Genomic DNA, 22,670 nt, shown 5'->3' with positions numbered 1-22,670 from the left:
TTCCGATTCACATCTGGATTCCTTCTGTAATCTGTGGACCTTCAAAGTGTGGATTAAAACACAGAAATTGCCTCGGGATTGAATACAACAGTCACCATCCGCAATTTTCTCCATGGGAGTAATGTCTGAAAAAGTCTACGCTTTGATCGTTCCCAGGAAGACCAGTAGTAATTTCCGATGCACATCTGGATTCCTTCTTTAATCTATGGACCTTCAAAGTGTGGATTAAAACACAGAAATTGCCTCGGGATTGAATACAACAGTCACCATGCGCACTTTCCTCCATGGGAGCAATGTCTCAAACTGTCTACGCTTTGATCGTCCCCTGGAAGACAAGTAGCAGTGAAAGATGCACATCTGGAGGCATTCTGTAATCTGTGGTCTATCAGAGTGTTGATGAAACACAAAAATTGCATCTGGATTGAATATAACAGTCACCATGCACACTTTACTATAAGGGAGTAATGTCTCAAACAGGCTACGCTTTGATCGTTCCCTGGAAGACCAGTTAGTTTCCGATGCACATCTGGAGGCATTCTGTAATCTGTGGACTATCAGAGTGTTGATGAAACACAGAAATTTCATCAGGATTGAATACAACAGTCACAATGCGCAGTTTCCTCCATGGGAGTAATTGTCAAACAGACTACGCTTTGATCGTTCCCTGGAAGACCAGTAGTAGTTTCCGATGTACATCTGGATTCCTTCTTTAATCTATGGACCTTCAAAGTGTGGATTGAGACACAGACATTGCCTCTGGATTCAATACAACAGTCACCATGCGCACATTCATCCACGGGAGTAATGTCTCAAACAGTCTACGCTTTGATCGTTCCCTGGAAGACCAGTAGTAGTTTCCGATGCACATCTGGTGGCATTCTGTACTCTGTGGACTATCAGAGTGTTGATGAAACATAGAAAGTGCATCGGGGTTGAATACAACAGTCACCATGCGCACTTTCCTCCATGGGAGTAATGTCTCAAAGGGTTTACGATTTGATCGTTCCCTCGAAGACCAGTAGTAGCTTCCGATGCACATCTGGAAACATTCTGTAATCTGTGGACTATCAGAGTGTTGATGAATTACAGAAATTGAATCGGGATTGAATACAACAGTCACCATGCGCACTTTCCTCCATGGAGTAATTCTCAAACAGTCTACGCTTTGATCGTTCCCTGGAAGACCAGTAGTAGTTTCCGATGCACATCTGGATTCCTTCTGTAATCTGTGGACCTTCAAAGTGTGGATTAAAACACAGAAGTTGCCTCGGGATTGAATACAACAGTCACCATGCGCACTTTTCTCCATGGGAGTAATGTCTCAAACAGGCTATGCGTTGATCGTTCCCTGGAAGACCAGTAGTAGTTACCGATGCACATCTCGTGCCATTCTGTAATCTGTGGACTATCAGAGTATTGATGAAACACAGAAAATGCATCGTTATTGATTACAACAGTTATCATGCGCACTTTCCTCCATGGGAGTAATGTCTCAAGGAGTTTAGGTTTTGATCGTTCCCTGGGAGACCAGTAGCGGTTTCCGATGCACATCTGGAGGCATTCTGTAATCTGTGGACTATCAGAGTGTTGATGAAACACAAAAATTGCATCTGGATTGAAAACAACAGTCACCATGCACACTTTCCTCCAAGGGAGTAATGTCCCAAACAGGCTACGCTTTGATCGTTCCCTGGAAGACCAGTTAGTTTCCGATGCACATCTGGAGGCATTCTGTAATCTGTGGACTATCAGAGTGTTGATGAAACACAGAAATTGCATCGGGATTGAATACAACAGTCACCATGCGCACTTTCCTCCGTGGGAGTTATTCTCAACCAGTCTACGCTTTGATCGTTCCCTGCAAGACCAGTAGTAGTTTCCGATGCACATCTGGATTCCTTCTGTAACCTGTGGACCTTAAAAGTGTGGACTGAAACACAGAAATTGCCTCGGGATTGAATATAACAGTCACCATGCGCACTTTCCTCCATGGGAGTAATGTCTCAAACAGTCTATGCGTTGATCGTTCCCTGGAAGACCAGTATTAGTTACCGATGCACATCAGGAGGCATTCTGTAAACTGTGGACTATCAGAGTGTTGATGAAACAGAGAAATTGCATAGGGATTGAATACAACAGTCACCATCCGCAATTTTCTGTATGGGTGTAATCTCTGAAACAGTCTACGCTTTGATCGTTCCCTGGAAGGCCAGTAGTAGTTTCCGATGCACACCTGGTAGCATTCTGTAATCGGGAGACTATCAGAGTGTTGATGAAAAACAGAAATTGAATCGGAATTAAATACAACATTCACCATGCGCACTTTCCTCCACGGGAGTATTGTCTCAAACAGTCTACACTTTGATCGTTCCCTCTAAGACCAGTAGCAGTTTCCGATGCACATCTGGTTGCATTCTGTAATCTGTGGACCATCAGAGTGTTGATGAAACACAGAAATTGCTTCGGGATTGAATACAACAGTCACCATCCGCAATTTTCTCCATGGGAGTAATGTCTGAAAAAGTCTACGCTTTGATCGTTCCCAGGAAGACCAGTAGTAGTTTCCGATGCACATCTCGTGGCATTCTGTAATGTGTGGACTATCAGAGTGTTGATGAAACAAAGAAATTGCATAGGGATTGAATACAACAGTCACCATGCGCACTTTCCTCCATAGGAGTAATGTCTGAAACAGTGTACGATTTGATCGTTCCCTGGAAGACTACTAGCAGTTTCCGATGCACATCTGGTGGCATTCTGTAACCTGGGACTATCAGAGTGTTGATGAAACACAGAAATTGAATCGGAATTGAATGCAACATTCACCATTCGCACTTTCCTCTGCGGGAGTAATGTCTCAAACAGGCTACGCTTTGATCGTTCCCTGGAAGACCAGTTAGTTTCCGATGCACATCTGGAGGCATTCTGTAATCTGTGGACTATCAGAGTGTTGATGAAACACAGAAATTTCATCAGGATTGAATACAACAGTCACAATGCGCAGTTTCCTCCATGGGAGTAATTCTCAAACAGACTACGCTTTGATCGTTCCCAGGAAGACCAGTAGTAATTTCCGATGCACATCTGGATTCCTTCTTTAATCTATGGACCTTCAAAGTGTGGATTAAAACACAGAAATTGCCTCGGGATTGAATACAACAGTCACCATGCGCACTTTCCTCCATGGGAGCAATGTCTCAAACTGTCTACGCTTTGATCGTCCCCTGGAAGACAAGTAGCAGTGAAAGATGCACATCTGGAGGCATTCTGTAATCTGTGGTCTATCAGAGTGTTGATGAAACACAAAAATTGCATCTGGATTGAATATAACAGTCACCATGCACACTTTACTATAAGGGAGTAATGTCTCAAACAGGCTACGCTTTGATCGTTCCCTGGAAGACCAGTTAGTTTCCGATGCACATCTGGAGGCATTCTGTAATCTGTGGACTATCAGAGTGTTGATGAAACACAGAAATTTCATCAGGATTGAATACAACAGTCACAATGCGCAGTTTCCTCCATGGGAGTAATTGTCAAACAGACTACGCTTTGATCGTTCCCTGGAAGACCAGTAGTAGTTTCCGATGTACATCTGGATTCCTTCTTTAATCTATGGACCTTCAAAGTGTGGATTGAGACACAGACATTGCCTCTGGATTCAATACAACAGTCACCATGCGCACATTCATCCACGGGAGTAATGTCTCAAACAGTCTACGCTTTGATCGTTCCCTGGAAGACCAGTAGTAGTTTCCGATGCACATCTGGTGGCATTCTGTACTCTGTGGACTATCAGAGTGTTGATGAAACATAGAAAGTGCATCGGGGTTGAATACAACAGTCACCATGCGCACTTTCCTCCATGGGAGTAATGTCTCAAAGGGTTTACGATTTGATCGTTCCCTCGAAGACCAGTAGTAGCTTCCGATGCACATCTGGAAACATTCTGTAATCTGTGGACTATCAGAGTGTTGATGAATTACAGAAATTGAATCGGGATTGAATACAACAGTCACCATGCGCACTTTCCTCCATGGAGTAATTCTCAAACAGTCTACGCTTTGATCGTTCCCTGGAAGACCAGTAGTAGTTTCCGATGCACATCTGGATTCCTTCTGTAATCTGTGGACCTTCAAAGTGTGGATTAAAACACAGAAATTGCCTCGGGATTGAATACAACAGTCACCATGCGCACTTTTCTCCATGGGAGTAATGTCTCAAACAGGCTATGCGTTGATCGTTCCCTGGAAGACCAGTAGTAGTTACCGATGCACATCTCGTGCCATTCTGTAATCTGTGGACTATCAGAGTATTGATGAAACACAGAAAATGCATCGTTATTGATTACAACAGTTATCATGCGCACTTTCCTCCATGGGAGTAATGTCTCAAGGAGTTTAGGTTTTGATCGTTCCCTGGGAGACCAGTAGCGGTTTCCGATGCACATCTGGAGGCATTCTGTAATCTGTGGACTATCAGAGTGTTGATGAAACACAAAAATTGCATCTGGATTGAAAACAACAGTCACCATGCACACTTTCCTCCAAGGGAGTAATGTCCCAAACAGGCTACGCTTTGATCGTTCCCTGGAAGACCAGTTAGTTTCCGATGCACATCTGGAGGCATTCTGTAATCTGTGGACTATCAGAGTGTTGATGAAACACAGAAATTGCATCGGGATTGAATACAACAGTCACCATGCGCACTTTCCTCCGTGGGAGTTATTCTCAACCAGTCTACGCTTTGATCGTTCCCTGCAAGACCAGTAGTAGTTTCCGATGCACATCTGGATTCCTTCTGTAACCTGTGGACCTTAAAAGTGTGGACTGAAACACAGAAATTGCCTCGGGATTGAATATAACAGTCACCATGCGCACATTCCTCCATGGGAGTAATGTCTCAAACAGTCTATGCGTTGATCGTTCCCTGGAAGACCAGTATTAGTTACCGATGCACATCAGGAGGCATTCTGTAAACTGTGGACTATCAGATTGTTGATGAAACAGAGAAATTGCATAGGGATTGAATACAACAGTCACCATCCGCAATTTTCTGTATGGGTGTAATCTCTGAAACAGTCTACGCTTTGATCGTTCCCTGGAAGGCCAGTAGTAGTTTCCGATGCACACCTGGTAGCATTCTGTAATCGGGAGACTATCAGAGTGTTGATGAAAAACAGAAATTGAATCGGAATTAAATACAACATTCACCATGCGCACTTTCCTCCACGGGAGTATTGTCTCAAACAGTCTACACTTTGATCGTTCCCTCTAAGACCAGTAGCAGTTTCCGATGCACATCTGGTTGCATTCTGTAATCTGTGGACCATCAGAGTGTTGATGAAACACAGAAATTGCTTCGGGATTGAATACAACAGTCACCATCCGCAATTTTCTCCATGGGAGTAATGTCTGAAAAAGTCTACGCTTTGATCGTTCCCAGGAAGACCAGTAGTAGTTTCCGATGCACATCTCGTGGCATTCTGTAATGTGTGGACTATCAGAGTGTTGATGAAACAAAGAAATTGCATAGGGATTGAATACAACAGTCACCATGCGCACTTTCCTCCATAGGAGTAATGTCTGAAACAGTGTACGATTTGATCGTTCCCTGGAAGACTACTAGCAGTTTCCGATGCACATCTGGTGGCATTCTGTAACCTGGGACTATCAGAGTGTTGATGAAACACAGAAATTGAATCGGAATTGAATGCAACATTCACCATTCGCACTTTCCTCTGCGGGAGTAATGTCTCAAACAGTCTACACTTTGATCGTTTCTTGGAAGACCAGTAGCAGTTTCCCATGCACATCTGGTGGCATTCTGTAATCTGTGGACTATCAGAGTGTCGATGAAACACAGAAATTGCATCGGGATTGAATACAACAGTCACCATGCGCACATTCCTTCATGGGAGTAATCCTGAAACAGTCTACGCTTTAATTGTTCCCTGGATGGCCAGTTGTAGTTTCCGATGCACATCTGGAGGCATTCTGTAATCTGTGGACTATCAGAGTGTTGATGAAACACAGAAAATGCATCGGGATTGAATACAACAGTTAACATGCGCATTTTCCTCCATGGGAGTAATGTCCGTAACAGTCTACGCTTTGATCGTTCCCTGGAAGACCGGTAGTAGTTTCCGATTCACATCTGGATTCCTTCTGTAATCTGTGGACCTTCAAAGTGTGGATTAAAACACAGAAATTGCCTCGGGATTGAATACAACAGTCACCATGCGCACTTTCCTCCATGGGAGCAATGTCTCAAACTGTCTACGCTTTGATAGTCCCCTGGAAGACAAGTAGCAGTTAAAGATGCACATCTGGAGGCATTCTGTAATCTGTCTACTATCAGAGTGTTGATGAAACACAAAAATTGCATCGGGATTGAATATAACAGTCACCATGCACACTTTCCTATAAGGGAGTAATGTCTCAAACAGGCTACGCTTTGATCGTTCCCTGGAAGACAAGTTAGTTTCCGATGCACATCTGGAGGCATTCTGTAATCTGTGGACTATCAGAGTGTTGATGAAACACAGAAATTGTACCGGGATTGAATACAACAGTCACCATGCGCACTTTCCTCCATGGCATTCTGTAATCTGTGGACTATCAGAGTGTTGATGAATCACAGAAATTGCATCGGGATTGAATACATCAGATACAATGCGCACTTTCCTCCATGGGAATAATGTCTCTAAGAGTCTACGTTTCGATCATTCCCTGGAAGACCAGTAGTAGTTTCCGATGCACATCTGGTGCCATTCTGTGATCTGTGGACTATCAGAGTGTTGATGAAACACAGAAATTGAATCGGGATTGATTACAACAGTCACCATGCGCAATTTCCTCCAAGGGAGTAATGTCTGGAACAGTCTACGCTTTGATCGTTCCCTGGAAGGCCAGTAGTAGTTTCCGATGCACATCTGGTGGCATTCTGTAATCGGTGGACTATCAGAGTGTTGATGAAAAACAGAAATTGAATCGGAATTGAATACAACATTCACCATGCGCACTGTCCTCCACGGCAGTATTGTCTCAAACAGTCTACACTTTGATCGTTCCCTCTAAGACCAGTAGCAGTTTCCGATGCACATCCGGTTGCATTCTGTAATCTGTGGACCATCAGAGTGTTGATGAAACACAGAAATTGCTTCGGGATTGAATACAACAGTCACCATCCGCAATTTTCTCCATGGGAGTAATGTCTGAAAAAGTCTACGCTTTGATCGTTCCCAGGAAGACCAGTAGTAGTTTCCGATGCACATCTCGTGGCATTCTGTAATGTGTGGACCATCAGAGTGTTGATGTAACAAAGAAATTGCATAGGGATTGAATACAACAGTCACCATGCGCACTTTCCTCCACAGGAATAATGACTCAAACAGTCTACGCTTTGATCGTTCCCTGGAAGACCAGTAGTAGTTTCCGATGCACGCCTGGTGGCATTCTGTAATTGGTGGACTATCAGAGTGTTGATGAAACAGAGAAATTGCATCGGGATTGAATACAACAGTCACCATGCGCACTTTCCTCCATGGGAGCAATGTCTCAAACTGTCTACGCTTTGATCGTCCCCTGGAAGACAAGTAGCAGTTAAAGATGCACATCTGGAGGCATTCTGTAATCTGTGGTCTATCAGAGTGTTGATGAAACACAAAAATTGCATCTGGATTGAATATAACAGTCACCATGCACACTTTCCTATAAGGGAGTAATGTCTCAAACAGGCTACGCTTTGATCGTTCCCTGGAAGACCAGTTAGTTTCCGATGCACATCTGGAGGCATTCTGTAATCTGTGGACTATCAGAGTGTTGATGAAACACAGAAATTTCATCAGGATTGAATACAACAGTCACAATGCGCAGTTTCCTCCAAGGGAGTAATTCTCAAACAGACTACGCTTTGATCGTTCCCAGGAAGACCAGTAGTAATTTCCGATGCACATCTGGATTCCTTCTTTAATCTATGGACCTTCAAAGTGTGGATTAAAACACAGAAATTGCCTCGGGATTGAATACAACAGTCACCATGCGCACTTTCCTCCATGGGAGCAATGTCTCAAACTGTCTACGCTTTGATCGTCCCCTGGAAGACAAGTAGCAGTGAAAGATGCACATCTGGAGGCATTCTGTAATCTGTGGTCTATCAGAGTGTTGATGAAACACAAAAATTGCATCTGGATTGAATATAACAGTCACCATGCACACTTTACTATTAGGGAGTAATGTCTCAAACAGGCTACGCTTTGATCGTTCCCTGGAAGACCAGTTAGTTTCCGATGCACATCTGGAGGCATTCTGTAATCTGTGGACTATCAGAGTGTTGATGAAACACAGAAATTTCATCAGGATTGAATACAACAGTCACAATGCGCAGTTTCCTCCATGGGAGTAATTGTCAAACAGACTACGCTTTGATCGTTCCCTGGAAGACCAGTAGTAGTTTCCGATGTACATCTGGATTCCTTCTTTAATCTATGGACCTTCAAAGTGTGGATTGAGACACAGACATTGCCTCTGGATTCAATACAACAGTCACCATGCGCACATTCATCCACGGGAGTAATGTCTCAAACAGTCTACGCTTTGATCGTTCCCTGGAAGACCAGTAGTAGTTTCCGATGCACATCTGGTGGCATTCTGTACTCTGTGGACTATCAGAGTGTTGATGAAACATAGAAAGTGCATCGGGATTGAATACAACAGTCACCATGCGCACTTTCCTCCATGGGAGTAATGTCTCAAAGGGTTTACGATTTGATCGTTCCCTGGAAGACCAGTAGTAGCTTCCGATGCACATCTGGAAACATTCTGTAATCTGTGGACTATGAGAGTGTTGATGAATTACAGAAATTGAATCGGGATTGAATACAACAGTCACCATGCGCACTTTCCTCCATGGAGTAATTCTCAAACAGTCTACGCTTTGATCGTTCCCTGGAAGACCAGTAGTAGTTTCCGATGCACATCTGGATTCCTTCTGTAATCTGTGGACCTTCAAAGTGTGGATTAAAACACAGAAATTGCCTCGGGATTGAATACAACAGTCACCATGCGCACTTTTCTCCATGGGAGTAATGTCTCAAACAGGCTATGCGTTGATCGTTCCCTGGAAGACCAGTAGTAGTTACCGATGCACATCTCGTGCCATTCTGTAATCTGTGGACTATCAGAGTATTGATGAAACACAGAAAATGCATCGTTATTGATTACAACAGTTATCATGCGCACTTTCCTCCATGGGAGTAATGTCTCAAGGAGTTTAGGTTTTGATCGTTCCCTGGGAGACCAGTAGCGGTTTCCGATGCACATCTGGAGGCATTCTGTAATCTGTGGACTATCAGAGTGTTGATGAAACACAAAAATTGCATCTGGATTGAAAACAACAGTCACCATGCACACTTTCCTCCAAGGGAGTAATGTCCCAAACAGGCTACGCTTTGATCGTTCCCTGGAAGACCAGTTAGTTTCCGATGCACATCTGGAGGCATTCTGTAATCTGTGGACTATCAGAGTGTTGATGAAACACAGAAATTGTACCGGGATTGAATACAACAGTCACCATGCGCACTTTCCTCCATGGGAGTAATGTCACTAACAGTCTACGCTTTGATCGTTCCCTGGAAGACCAGTAGTAGTTACCGATGCACATCTGGAAGCATTCTGTAATCTTTGGACTGTCAGAGTGTTGATGAAACACAGAAAATGCATCGGGATTGAATACAATATTCACCATGCGCACTTTCCCCCATGGGAGTAAGGTCTCAAAGAGTTTACGCCTTGTTTGTTCCCTGGAAGAAGAGTAGCAGTTTCCGAGGCACATCTGGAGGCGTTCTGTAATCTGTGGACTATCAGAGTGTTGAAGAAACACAGAAATTGCATCGGGATTAAATACAACAGTCACCATGCGCACTTTCCTCCATGGGAGTAATGTCTCTAAGAGTCTACGTTTCGATCATTCCCTGGAAGACCAGTAGTAGTTTCCGATGCACATCTGGTGCCATTCTGTGATCTGTGGACTATCAGAGTGTTGATGAAACACAGAAATTGAATCGGGATTGATTACAACAGTCACCATGCGCAATTTCCCCCACGGGAGGTATGTCTCAAACTGTCTACGCTTTGATCGTTCCCTGGATGACCAGTAGTAGCTTCCGATGCACATCTGGTGCCATTCTCTAATCTGTGGACTATCAGAGTGTTGATGAAACACAGATAATGCAACGGGATTGAATACAACAGTCACCATGCGCACTTTCCTCCGTGGGAGTTATTCTCAACCAGTCTACGCTTTGATCGTTCCATGCAAGACCAGTAGTAGTTTCCGATGCACATCTGGATTCCTTCTGTAATCTGTGGACCTTCAAAGTGTGGATTGAAACACAGAAATTGCCTTGGGATTGAATATAACAGTCATCATGCGCACTTTCCTCCATGGGAGTAATGTCTCAAACAGTCTATGCGTTGATCGTTACCTGGAAGACCAGTAGTAGTTACAAATGCACATCTGGAGGCATTCTGTAATCTGTGGACTATCAGAGTGTTGATGAAACACAGAAATTGAATCGGAATTGAATGGAACATTCACCATGCGCAATTTCCTCCACGGGAGTAATGTCTCAAACAGTCTACACTTTGATCGTTCCTTGGAAGACCAGTAGCAGTTTCCCATGCACATATGGTGGCATTCTGTAATCTGTGGACTATCAGAGTGTCGATGAAACACAGAAATTGCATCGGGATTGAATACATCAGATACAATGCGTACTTTCCTCCCTGCGAGTAATGTCTCTAAGAGTCAACGCTTCGATCATTCCCTGGAAGACCAGTAGTAGTTTCCGATGCACATCTGGTGCCATTCTGTAATCTGTGGACTATCAGAGTGTTGATGAAACACAGAAAATGCATCGTTATTGAATACAACAGTAATCATGCGCACTTTCCTCCATGGGAGTAATGTCTCAAGGAGTTTACGTTTTGATCGTTCCCTGGAAGACCAGTAGCGGTTTCCGATGCACATCTGGAGGCATTCTGTAATCTGTGGATTATCAGAGTGTTGATGAAACACAGATAATGCGACGGAATTGAATACAACAGTCACCATGCGCACTTTCCTCCGTGGGAGTTATTCTCAACCAGTCTACGCTTTGATCGTTCACTGCAAGACCAGTAGTAGTTTCCGATGCACATCTGGATTCCTTCTGTAATCTGTGGACCTTCAAAGTGTGGATTGAAACACAGAAAATGCCTCGGGATTGAATATAACAGTCACCATGCGCACATTCCTCCATGGGAGTAATGTCTCAAACAGTCCATGCGTTGATCGTTCCCTGGAAGACCAGTAGTAGTTACCGATGCACATCTGGAGGCATTCTGTAATCTGTGGACTATAAGAGTGTTGATGAAACACAGAAATTGAATCGGAATTGAATGCAACATTCACCATGCGCACTTTCTTCCACGGGAGTAATGTCTCAAACAGTCTACACTTTGATCGTTCCTTGGAAGACCAGTAGCAGTTTCCCATGCACATATGGTGGCAACCTGTAAACTGTGGACTATCAGAGTGTCGATGAAACACAGAAATTGCATCGGGATTGAATACATCAGATACAATGCGTACTTTCCTCCATGGGAGTAATGTCTCTAAGAGTCTACGCTTCGATCATTCCCTGGAAGACCAGTAATAGTTTCCGATGCACATCTGGTGCCATTCTGTAATCTGTGGACTATCAGAGTGTTGATGAAACACAGAAAATGCATCGTTATTGAATACAACAGTTACCATGCGCACTTTCCTCCATTGGAGTAAAGTCTCAAGGAGTTTACGTATTGATCGTTCCCTGGAAGACCAGTAGCGGTTTCCGATGCACATCTGGAGGCATTCTGTAATCTGTGGACTATTAGAGTGTTGATGAAACACAAAAGTTGCATCGGGATTGAATACAACAGTCACCATGCACACTTTCCTCCAAGGGAGTAATGTCTCAAACAGGCTACGCTTTGATCGTTCCCTGGAAGACCAGTTAGTTTCCGATGCACATCTGGAGGCATTCTGTAATCTGTGGACTATCAGAGTGTTGATGAAACACAGAAATTGCGTCGGGATTGAATACAACAGTCACCATGCGCAGTTTCCTCCATGGGTGTAATTCTCAAACAGACAACGCTTTGATCGTTCCCTGGAAGACCAGTAGTAGTTTCCGATGCACATCTGGATTCCTTCTGTAATCTGTGGACCTTCAAAGTGTGGATTGAGACACAGAAATTGCCTCTGGATTCAATACAACAGTCACCATGCGCACTTTCCTCCATGGGAGTAATGTCTCAAACAGTCTACGCTTTGATCGTTCCCTGGAAGACCAGTAGTAGTTACCGATGCACATCAGGAGGCATTCTGTAATCTGTGGACTATCAGAGTGTTGATGAAACACAGAAATTGCATCGGGATTGAATACAACAATCACGATCCGCAATTTTCTGTATGGGAGTAATGTTTGAAACAGTCTACGCTTTGATCGTTCCCAGGAAGACCAGTAGTTGTTTCCGATGCATATCTCGTGGCATTCCGTAATATGTGGTCTATCAGAGTGTTGATGAAATAAAGAAATTGCATCGGGATTGAATACAACAGTCACCTTGCGCACTTTCCTCCACGGGAGTAATATCTCAAACAGTCTACGCTTTGATCGTTCCCTGAAGACTAGTAGTAGTTTCCGATGCACATCTGGTGGCATTCTGTAATCTGTGGACTATCAGAGTGTTGATGAAACAAAGAATATGCATCAGGATTGAATACAACAGTCAACATGCGCACATTCCTCCATGGGAGTAATGTCTCAAAGGGTTTACGATTTGATCGTTCCCTGGAAGACCAGTAGTAGTTTCCGATGCTCATCTGGAGGCATTCTGTAATCTGTGGAGTATCAGAGTGTTGATGAAACACAGAAATTGAATCGGGATTGAATACAACAGTCACCATGCGCACTTTCCTCCGTGGGAGTTATTCTCAACCAGTCTACGCTTTGATCGTTCCCTGCAAGACCAGTAGTAGTTTCCGATGCACATCTTTATTCCTTCTGTAATCTGTGGACCTTAAAAGTGTGGATTGAAACACAGAAATTGCCTCGGGATTGAATATAACAGTCGCCATGCGCACTTCCCTCCATGGGAGTAATGTCTTAAACAGTCTATGCGTTGATCGTTCCCTGGAAGACCAGTAGTAGTTACCGATGCACATCAGGAGGCATTCTGTAATCTGTGGACTATCAGAGTGTTGATGAAACACAGAAATTGCATAGGGATTGAATACAACAGTCACCATCCTCAATTTTCAGTATGGGAGAAATGTCTGAAACAGTCTACGCTTTGATCGTTCCCAGGAAGACCAGTAGTAGTTTCCGATGCATATCTCGTGGCATTTTGTAATATGTGGACTATCAGAGTGTTGATGAAACAAAGAAATTGCATCGGGATTGAATACAACAGTCACCTTGCGCACTTTCCTCCACGGGAGTAATATCTCAAACAGTCTACGCTTTGATCGTTCCCTGGAAGACCAGTAGTAGTTTGCGATGCACATCTGGTGGCATTCTGTAATCTGTGGACTATCAGAGTGTTGATGAAAGACAGAAGATGCATCGTTATTGAATACAACAGTTACCATGCGCACTTTCCTCCATGGGAGTAATGTCTCAAGGAGTTTACGTATTGATCGTTCCCTGGAAGACCAGTAGCGGTTTCCGATGCACATCTGGAGGCATTCTGTAATCTGTGGACTATCAGAGTGTTGATGAAACACAGATAATGCGACGGAATTGAATACAACAGTCACCATGCGCACTTTCCTCCGTGGGAGTTATTCTCAACCAGTCTACGCTTTGAACGTTCCCTGCAAGACCAGTAGTAGTTTCCGATGCACATCTGGATTCCTTCTGTAATCTGTGGACCTTCAAAGTGTGGATTGAAACACAGAAATTGCCTCGGGATTGAATATAACAGTCACCATGCGCACATTCCTCCATGGGAGTAATGTCTCAAACAGTCCATGCGTTGATCGTTCCTTGGAAGACCAGTAGTAGTTACCGATGCACATCTGGAGGCATTCTGTAATCTGTGGACTATAAGAGTGTTGATGAAACACAGAAATTGAATCGGAATTGAATGCAACATTCACCATGCGCACTTTCTTCCACGGGAGTAATGTCTCAAACAGTCTACACTTTGATCGTTCCTTGGAAGACCAGTAGCAGTTTCCCATGCACATATGGTGGCATTCTGTAAACTGTGGACTATCAGAGTGTCGATGAAACACAGAAATTGCATCGGGATTGAATACATCAGATAAAATGCGTACTTTCCTCCATGGGAGTAATGTCTCTAAGAGTCTACGCTTCGATCATTCCCTGGAAGACCAGTTGTAGTTTCCGATGCACATCTGGTGCCATTCTGTAATCTGTGGACTATCAGAGTGTTGATGAAACACAGAAAATGCATCGTTATTGGATACAACAGTTACCATGCGCACTTTCCTCCATTGGAGTAATGTCTCAAGGAGTTTACGTATTGATCGTTCCCTGGAAGACCAGTAGCGGTTTCCGATGCACATCTGGAGGCATTCTGTAATCTGTGGACTATTAGAGTGTTGATGAAACACAAAAGTTGCATCGGGATTGAATACAACAGTCACCATGCACACTTTCCTCCAAGGGAGTAATGTCTCAAACAGTCCATGCGTTGATCGTTCCTTGGAAGACCAGTAGTAGTTACCGATGCACATCTGGAGGCATTCTGTAATCTGTGGACTATAAGAGTGTTGATGAAACACAGAAATTGCATCGGTATTGAATACAACAATCACGATCCGCAATTTTCTGTATGAGAGTAATGTTTGAAACAGTCTACGCTTTGATCGTTCCCAGGAAGACCAGTAGTTGTTTCCGATGCATATCTCGTGGCATTCCGTAATATGTGGACTATCAGAGTGTTGATGAAACAAAGAAATTGCATCGGGATTGAATACAACAGTCACCTTGCGCACTTTCCTCCACGGGAGTAATATCTCAAACAGTCTACGCTTTGATCGTTCCCTGAAGACTAGTAGTAGTTTCCGATGCACATTTGGTGGCATTCTGTAATCTGTGGACTATCAGAGTGTTGATGAAACAAAGAAAATGCATCGGGATTGAATACAACAGTCACCTTGCGCACTTTCCTCCACGGGAGTAATATCTCAAACAGTCTACGCTTTGATCGTTCCCTGAAGACTAGTAGTAGTTTCCGATGCACATCTGGTGGCATTCTGTAATCTGTGGACTATCAGAGTGTTGATGAAACACAGAAATTGCATCGGGATTGAATACAACAGTCACCTTGCGCACTTTCCTCCACGGGAGTAATATCTCAAACAGTCTACGCTTTGATCGTTCCCTGAAGACTAGTAGTAGTTTCCGATGCACATCTGGTGGCATTCTGTAATCTGTGGACTATCAGAGTGTTGATGAAACAAAGAAAATGCATCGGGATTGAATACAACAGTCACCATGCGCACTTTCCTCCATGGGAGTAATGTCTCAAAGGGTTTACGATTTGATCGTTCCCTGGAAGACCAGTAGAAGTTTCCGATGCTCATCTGGAGGCATTCTGTAATCTGTGGAGTATCAGAGTGTTGATGAAACACAGAAATTGAATCGGGATTGAATACAACAGTCACCATGCGCACTTTACTCCGTGGGAGTTATTCTCAACCAGTCTACGCTTTGATCGTTCCCTGCAAGACCAGTAGTAGTTTCCGATGCACATCTTTATTCCTTCTGTAATCTGTGGACCTTAAAAGTGTGGATTGAAACACAGAAATTGCCTCGGGATTGAATATAACAGTCGCCATGCGCACTTCCCTCCATGGGAGTAATGTCTTAATCAGCCTATGCGTTGATCGTTCCCTGGAAGACCAGTAGTAGTTACCGATGCACATCAGGAGGCATTCTGTAATCTGTGGACTATCAGAGTGTTGATGAAACACAGAAATTGCATTAGGATTGAATACAACAGTCACCATCCGCAATTTTCTGTATGGGAGAAATGTCTGAAACAGTCTACGCTTTGATCGTTCCCAGGAAGACCAGTAGTAGTTTCCGATGCATATCTCGTGGCATTTTGTAATATGTGGACTATCAGAGTGTTGATGAAACAAAGAAATTGCATCGGGATTGAATACAACAGTCACCTTGCGCACTTTCCTCCACGGGAGTAATATCTCAAACAGTCTACGCTTTGATCGTTTCCTGGAAGACCAGTAGTAGTTTGCGATGCACATCTGGTGGCATTCTGTAATCTGTGGACTATCAGAGTGTTGATGAAACACAGAAGATGCATCGTTATTGAATACAACAGTCACCATGCGCACTTTCCTCCATGGGAGTAATGTCTCAAGGAGTTTACGTATTGATCGTTCCCTGGAAGACCAGTAGCGGTTTCCGATGCAAATCTGGAGGCATTCTGTAATCTGTGGACTATCAGAGTGTTGATGAAACACAGAAATTGAATCGGAATTTAATGCAACATTCACCATGCGCACTTTCGTCCACGGGAGTAATGTCACAAACAGTCTACATTTTGATCGTTCCTTGGAAGACCAGTAGCAGTTTCCCATGCACATATGGTGGCATTCTGTAATCTGTGGACTATCAGAGTGTCGATGAAACACAGAAATTGCATCGGGATTGAATACATCAGATATAATGCGTACTTTCCTCCATGGGAGTAATGTCTCTAAGAGTCTACGCTTCGATCATTCCCTGGAAGACCAGTAGTAGTTTCCGATGCCCATCTGGTGCCAATCTGTAATCTGTGGACTATCAGTGTGTTGATGAAACACAGAAAATGCATCGTTATTGAATACAACAGTTACCATGCGCACTTTCCTCAATGGGAGTAATGTCTCAAGGAGTTTACGTATTGATCGTTCCCTGGAAGACCAGTAGCGGTTTCCGATGCACATCTGGAGGCATTCTGTAATCTGTGGACTATCAGAGCGTTGATGAAACACAAAAATTGCATCGGGATTCAATACAACAGTCACCAAGCACACTTTCCACCAAGGGAGTAATGTCTCAAACAGGCTACGCTTTGATCGTTCCCTGGATGACCAGTTAGTTTCCGATGCACATCTGGAGTCATTCTGTAATCTGTGGACTATCAGAGTGTTGATGAAACACAGAAATTGCATCGGGATTGAATACATCAGATAAAATGCGTACTTCCCTCCATGGGAGTAATGTCTCTAAGAGTCTACGCTTCGATCATTCCCTGGAAGACCAGTTGTAGTTTCCGATGCACATCTGGTGCCATTCTGTAATCTGTGGACTATCAGAGTGTTGATGAAACACAGAAAATGCATCGTTATTGGATACAACAGTTACCATGCGCACTTTCCTCCATTGGAGTAATGTCTCAAGGAGTTTACGTATTGATCGTTCCCTGGAAGACCAGTAGCGGTTTCCGATGCACATCTGGAGGCATTCTGTAATCTGTGGACTATTAGAGTGTTGATGAAACACAAAAGTTGCATCGGGATTGAATACAACAGTCACCATGCACACTTTCCTCCAAGGGAGTAATGTCTCAAACAGGCTACGCTTTGATCGTTCCCTGGAAGACCAGTTAGTTTCCGATGCACATCTGGAGGCATTCTGTAATCTGTGGACTATCAGAGTGTTGATGAAACACAGAAATTGCATCGGGATTGAATACAACAGTCACCATGCGCAGTTTCCTCCATGGGTGTAATTCTCAAACAGACTACCCTTTGATCGTTCCCTGGAAGACCAGTAGTAGTTTCCGATGCACATCTGTATTCCTTCTGTAATCTGTGGACCTTCAAAGTTTGGATTGAGACACAGAAATTGCCTCTGGATTCAATACAACAGTCACCATGCGCACTTTCCTCCATGGGAGTAATGTCTCAAACAGTCTACGCTTTGATCGTTCCCTGGAAGACCAGTAGTAGTTACCGATGCACATCAGGAGGCATTCTGTAATCTGTGGACTATCAGAGTGTTGATGAAACACAGAAATTGCATCGGTATTGAATACAACAATCACGATCCGCAATTTTCTGTATGGGAGTAATGTTTGAAACAGTCTACGCTTTGATCGTTCCCAGGAAGACCAGTAGTTGTTTCCGATGCATATCTCGTGGCATTCCGTAATATGTAGACTATCAGAGTGTTGATGAAACAAAGAAATTGCATCGGGATTGAATACAACAGTCACCTTGCGCACTTTCCTCCACGGGAGTAATATCTCAAACAGTCTACGCTTTGATCGTTCCCTGAAGACTAGTAGTAGTTTCCGATGCACATCTGGTGGCATTCTGTAATCTGTGGACTATCAGAGTGTTGATGAAACAAAGAAAATGCATCGGGATTGAATACAACAGTCACCATGCGCACTTTCCTCCATGGGAGTAATGTCTCAAAGGGTTTACGATTTGATCGTTCCCTGGAAGACCAGTAGAAGTTTCCGATGCTCATCTGGAGGCATTCTGTAATCTGTGGAGTATCAGAGTGTTGATGAAACACAGAAATTGAATCGGGATTGAATACAACAGTCACCATGCGCACTTTACTCCGTGGGAGTTATTCTCAACCAGTCTACGCTTTGATCGTTCCCTGCAAGACCAGTAGTAGTTTCCGATGCACATCTTTATTCCTTCTGTAATCTGTGGACCTTAAAAGTGTGGATTGAAACACAGAAATTGCCTCGGGATTGAATATAACAGTCGCCATGCGCACTTCCCTCCATGGGAGTAATGTCTTAATCAGTCTATGCGTTGATCGTTCCCTGGAAGACCAGTAGTAGTTACCGATGCACATCAGGAGGCATTCTGTAATCTGTGGACTATCAGAGTGTTGATGAAACACAGAAATTGCATTAGGATTGAATACAACAGTCACCATCCGCAATTTTCTGTATGGGAGAAATGTCTGAAACAGTCTACGCTTTGATCGTTCCCAGGAAGACCAGTAGTAGTTTCCGATGCATATCTCGTGGCATTTTGTAATATGTGGACTATCAGAGTGTTGATGAAACAAAGTAATTGCATCGGGATTGAATACAACAGTCACCTTGCGCACTTTCCTCCACGGGAGTAATATCTCAAACAGTCTACGCTTTGATCGTTCCCTGGAAGACCAGTAGTAGTTTGCGATGCACATCTGGTGGCATTCTGTAATCTGTGGACTATCAGAGTGTTGATGAAACACAGAAGATGCATCGTTATTGAATACAACAGTCACCATGCGCACTTTCCTCCATGGGAGTAATGTCTCAAGGAGTTTACGTATTGATCGTTCCCTGGAAGACCAGTAGCGGTTTCCGATGCAAATCTGGAGGCATTCTGTAATCTGTGGACTATCAGAGTGTTGATGAAACACAGAAATTGAATCGGAATTTAATGCAACATTCACCATGCGCACTTTCGTCCACGGGAGTAATGTCACAAACAGTCTACATTTTGATCGTTCCTTGGAAGACCAGTAGCAGTTTCCCATGCACATATGGTGGCATTCTGTAATCTGTGGACTATCAGAGTGTCGATGAAACACAGAAATTGCATCGGGATTGAATACATCAGATACAATGCGTACTTTCCTCCATGGGAGTAATGTCTCTAAGAGTCTACGCTTCGATCATTCCCTGGAAGACCAGTAGTAGTTTCCGATGCCCATCTGGTGCCAATCTGTAATCTGTGGACTATCAGTGTGTTGATGAAACACAGAAAATGCATCGTTATTGAATACAACAGTTACCATGCGCACTTTCCTCAATGGGAGTAATGTCTCAAGGAGTTTACGTATTGATCGTTCCCTGGAAGACCAGTAGCGGTTTCCGATGCACATCTGGAGGCATTCTGTAATCTGTGGACTATCAGAGCGTTGATGAAACACAAAAATTGCATCGGGATTCAATACAACAGTCACCAAGCACACTTTCCACCAAGGGAGTAATGTCTCAAACAGGCTACGCTTTGATCGTTCCCTGGATGACCAGTTAGTTTCCGATGCACATCTGGAGTCATTCTGTAATCTGTGGACTATCAGAGTGTTGATGAAACACAGAAATTGCATCGGGATTGAATACAACAGTCACCATCCGCACTTTCCTCCATGGGAGTAATGTCTGAAACAGTCTACGCTTTTGATCGTTCCCTGGAAGACCAGTAGTAGTTTCCGATGCACATCTGGTGGCATTCTGTAATCGGTGGACTATCAGAGTGTTGATGAAACACAGAAATTGCATCGGGATTGAATACAACAGTCATTATCCGCAATTTTCTCCATGGGAGTAATGTCTGAAACAGTCTACGCTTTGATCGTTCCCAGGAAGACCAGTAGTAGTTTCCGATGCACATCTCGTGGCATTCTGTAATATGTGGACTATCAGAGTGTTGATAAAACAAAGAAATTGCATCGGGATTGGATACAACAGTCACCATGCGCACTTTCCTCCACGGGAATAAAGACTCATACAGTCTACGCTTTGATCGTTCCCTGGAAGACCAGTAGTAGTTTCCGATGCACATCTGGTGGCATTCTGTAATCGGTGGACTATCAGAGTGTTGATGAAACACAGAAATTGCATCGGGATTGAATACAACAGTCACCATGCGCACTTTCCTCCATGGTTGTAATTCTCAAACAGACTACGCTTTGATCGTTCCCTGGAAGACCAGTAGTAGTTTCCGATGCACATCTGGATTCCTTCTGTAATCTGTGGACCTTCAAAGTGTGGATTGAGACACAGAAATTGCCTCTGGATTCAATACAACAGTCACCATGCGCACTTTCCTCCATGGGAGTAATGTCTCAAACAGTCTACGCTTTGATCGTTCCCTGGAAGACCAGTAGTAGTTACCGATGCACATCAGAAGGCATTCTGTAAACGGTGGACTATCAGAGTGTTGATGAAACACAGAAATTGCATCGGGATTGAATACAACAGTCACCATCCGCAATTTTCTGTATGGGAGTAATGTCTGAAACAGTCTACGCTTTGATCGTTCCCAGGAAGACCAGTAGTAGTTTCCGATGCATATCTCGTGGCATTCTGTAATATGTGGACTATCAGAGTGTTGATGAAACAAAGAAATTGCATCGGGATTGAATACAACAGTCACCTTGCGCACTTTCCTCCACTGGAGTAATATCTCAAACAGTCTACGCTTTGATCGTTCCCTGGAAGACCAGTAGTAGTTTCCGATGCACATCTGGTGGCATTCTGTAATCTGTGGACTATCAGAGTGTTGATGAAACAAAGAAAATGCATCGGGATTGAATACAACAGTCACCATGCGCACTTTCCTCCATGGGAGTAATGTCTCAAAGGGTTTACGATTTGATCGTTCCCTGGATGACCAGTAGTAGTTTCCGATGCACATCTGGAGGCATTCTGTAATCTGTGGACTATCAGAGTGTTGATGAAACACAGAAATTGCATCGGGATTGAATACATCAGATACAATGCGCACTTTCCTCCATGGGAGTAATGTCTCTAAGAGTCTACGCTTCGATCATTCCCTGGAAGACCAGTAGTAGTTTCCGATGCACATCTGGTGCCATTCTGTAATCTGTGGACTATCAGAGTGTTGATGAAGCACAAAAATTGCATCGGGATTGAATACAACAGTCACCATGCACACTTTCCTCCAAGGGAGTAATGTCTCAAACAGGCTACGCTTTGATCATTCCCTGGAAGACCAGTTAGTTTCCGATGCACATCTGGAGGCATTCTGTAATCTGTGGACTATCAGAGTGTTGATGAAACACAGAAATTGCATCGGGATTGAATACAACAGTTACCATGCGCAGTTTCCTCCATGGGTGTAATTCTCAAACAGACTACGCTTTGATCGTTCCCTGGAAGACCAGTAGTAGTTTCCGATGCACATCTGGATTCCTTCTGTAATCTGTGGACCTTCAAAGTGTGGATTGAGACACAGAAATTGCCTCTGGATTCAATACAACAGTCACCATGCGCACTTTCCTCCATGGGAGTAATGTCTCAAACAGTCTACGCTTTGATCGTTCCCTGGAAGACAAGTAGTAGTTACCGATGCACATCAGGAGACATTCTGTAATCTGTGGACTATCAGAGTGTTGATGAAACACAGAAATTGCATCGGGATTGAATACAACAATCACGATCCGCAATTTTCTGTATGGGAGTAATGTTTGAAACAGTCTACGCTGTGATCGTTCCCAGGAAGACCAGTAGTAGTTTCCGATGCATATCTCGTGGCATTCCGTAATATGTGGACTATCAGAGTGTTGATGAAACAAAGAAATTGCATCGGGATTGAATACAAAAGTCACCTTGCGCACTTTCCTCCACGGGAGTAATATCTCAAACAGTCTACGCTTTGATCGTTCCCTGGAAGACTAGTAGTAGTTTCCGATGCACATCTGGTGGCATTCTGTAATCTGTGGACTATCAGAGTGTTGATGAAACAAAGAAAATGCATCGGGATTGAATACAACAGTCACCATGCGCACTTTCCTCCATGGGAGTAATGTCTCAAAGGGTTTACGATTTGATCGTTCCCTGGAAGACCAGTAGTAGGTTCCGATGCTCATCTGGAGGCATTCTGTAATCTGTGGA

The sequence above is a fragment of the Schistocerca gregaria genome, unplaced genomic scaffold (genome assembly GCF_023897955.1).
Source record: "Schistocerca gregaria isolate iqSchGreg1 unplaced genomic scaffold, iqSchGreg1.2 ptg000066l, whole genome shotgun sequence".
NCBI classification, from domain to species: domain Eukaryota; kingdom Metazoa; phylum Arthropoda; class Insecta; order Orthoptera; family Acrididae; genus Schistocerca; species Schistocerca gregaria.
Note: the sequence above shows the minus strand (reverse complement) of the source record.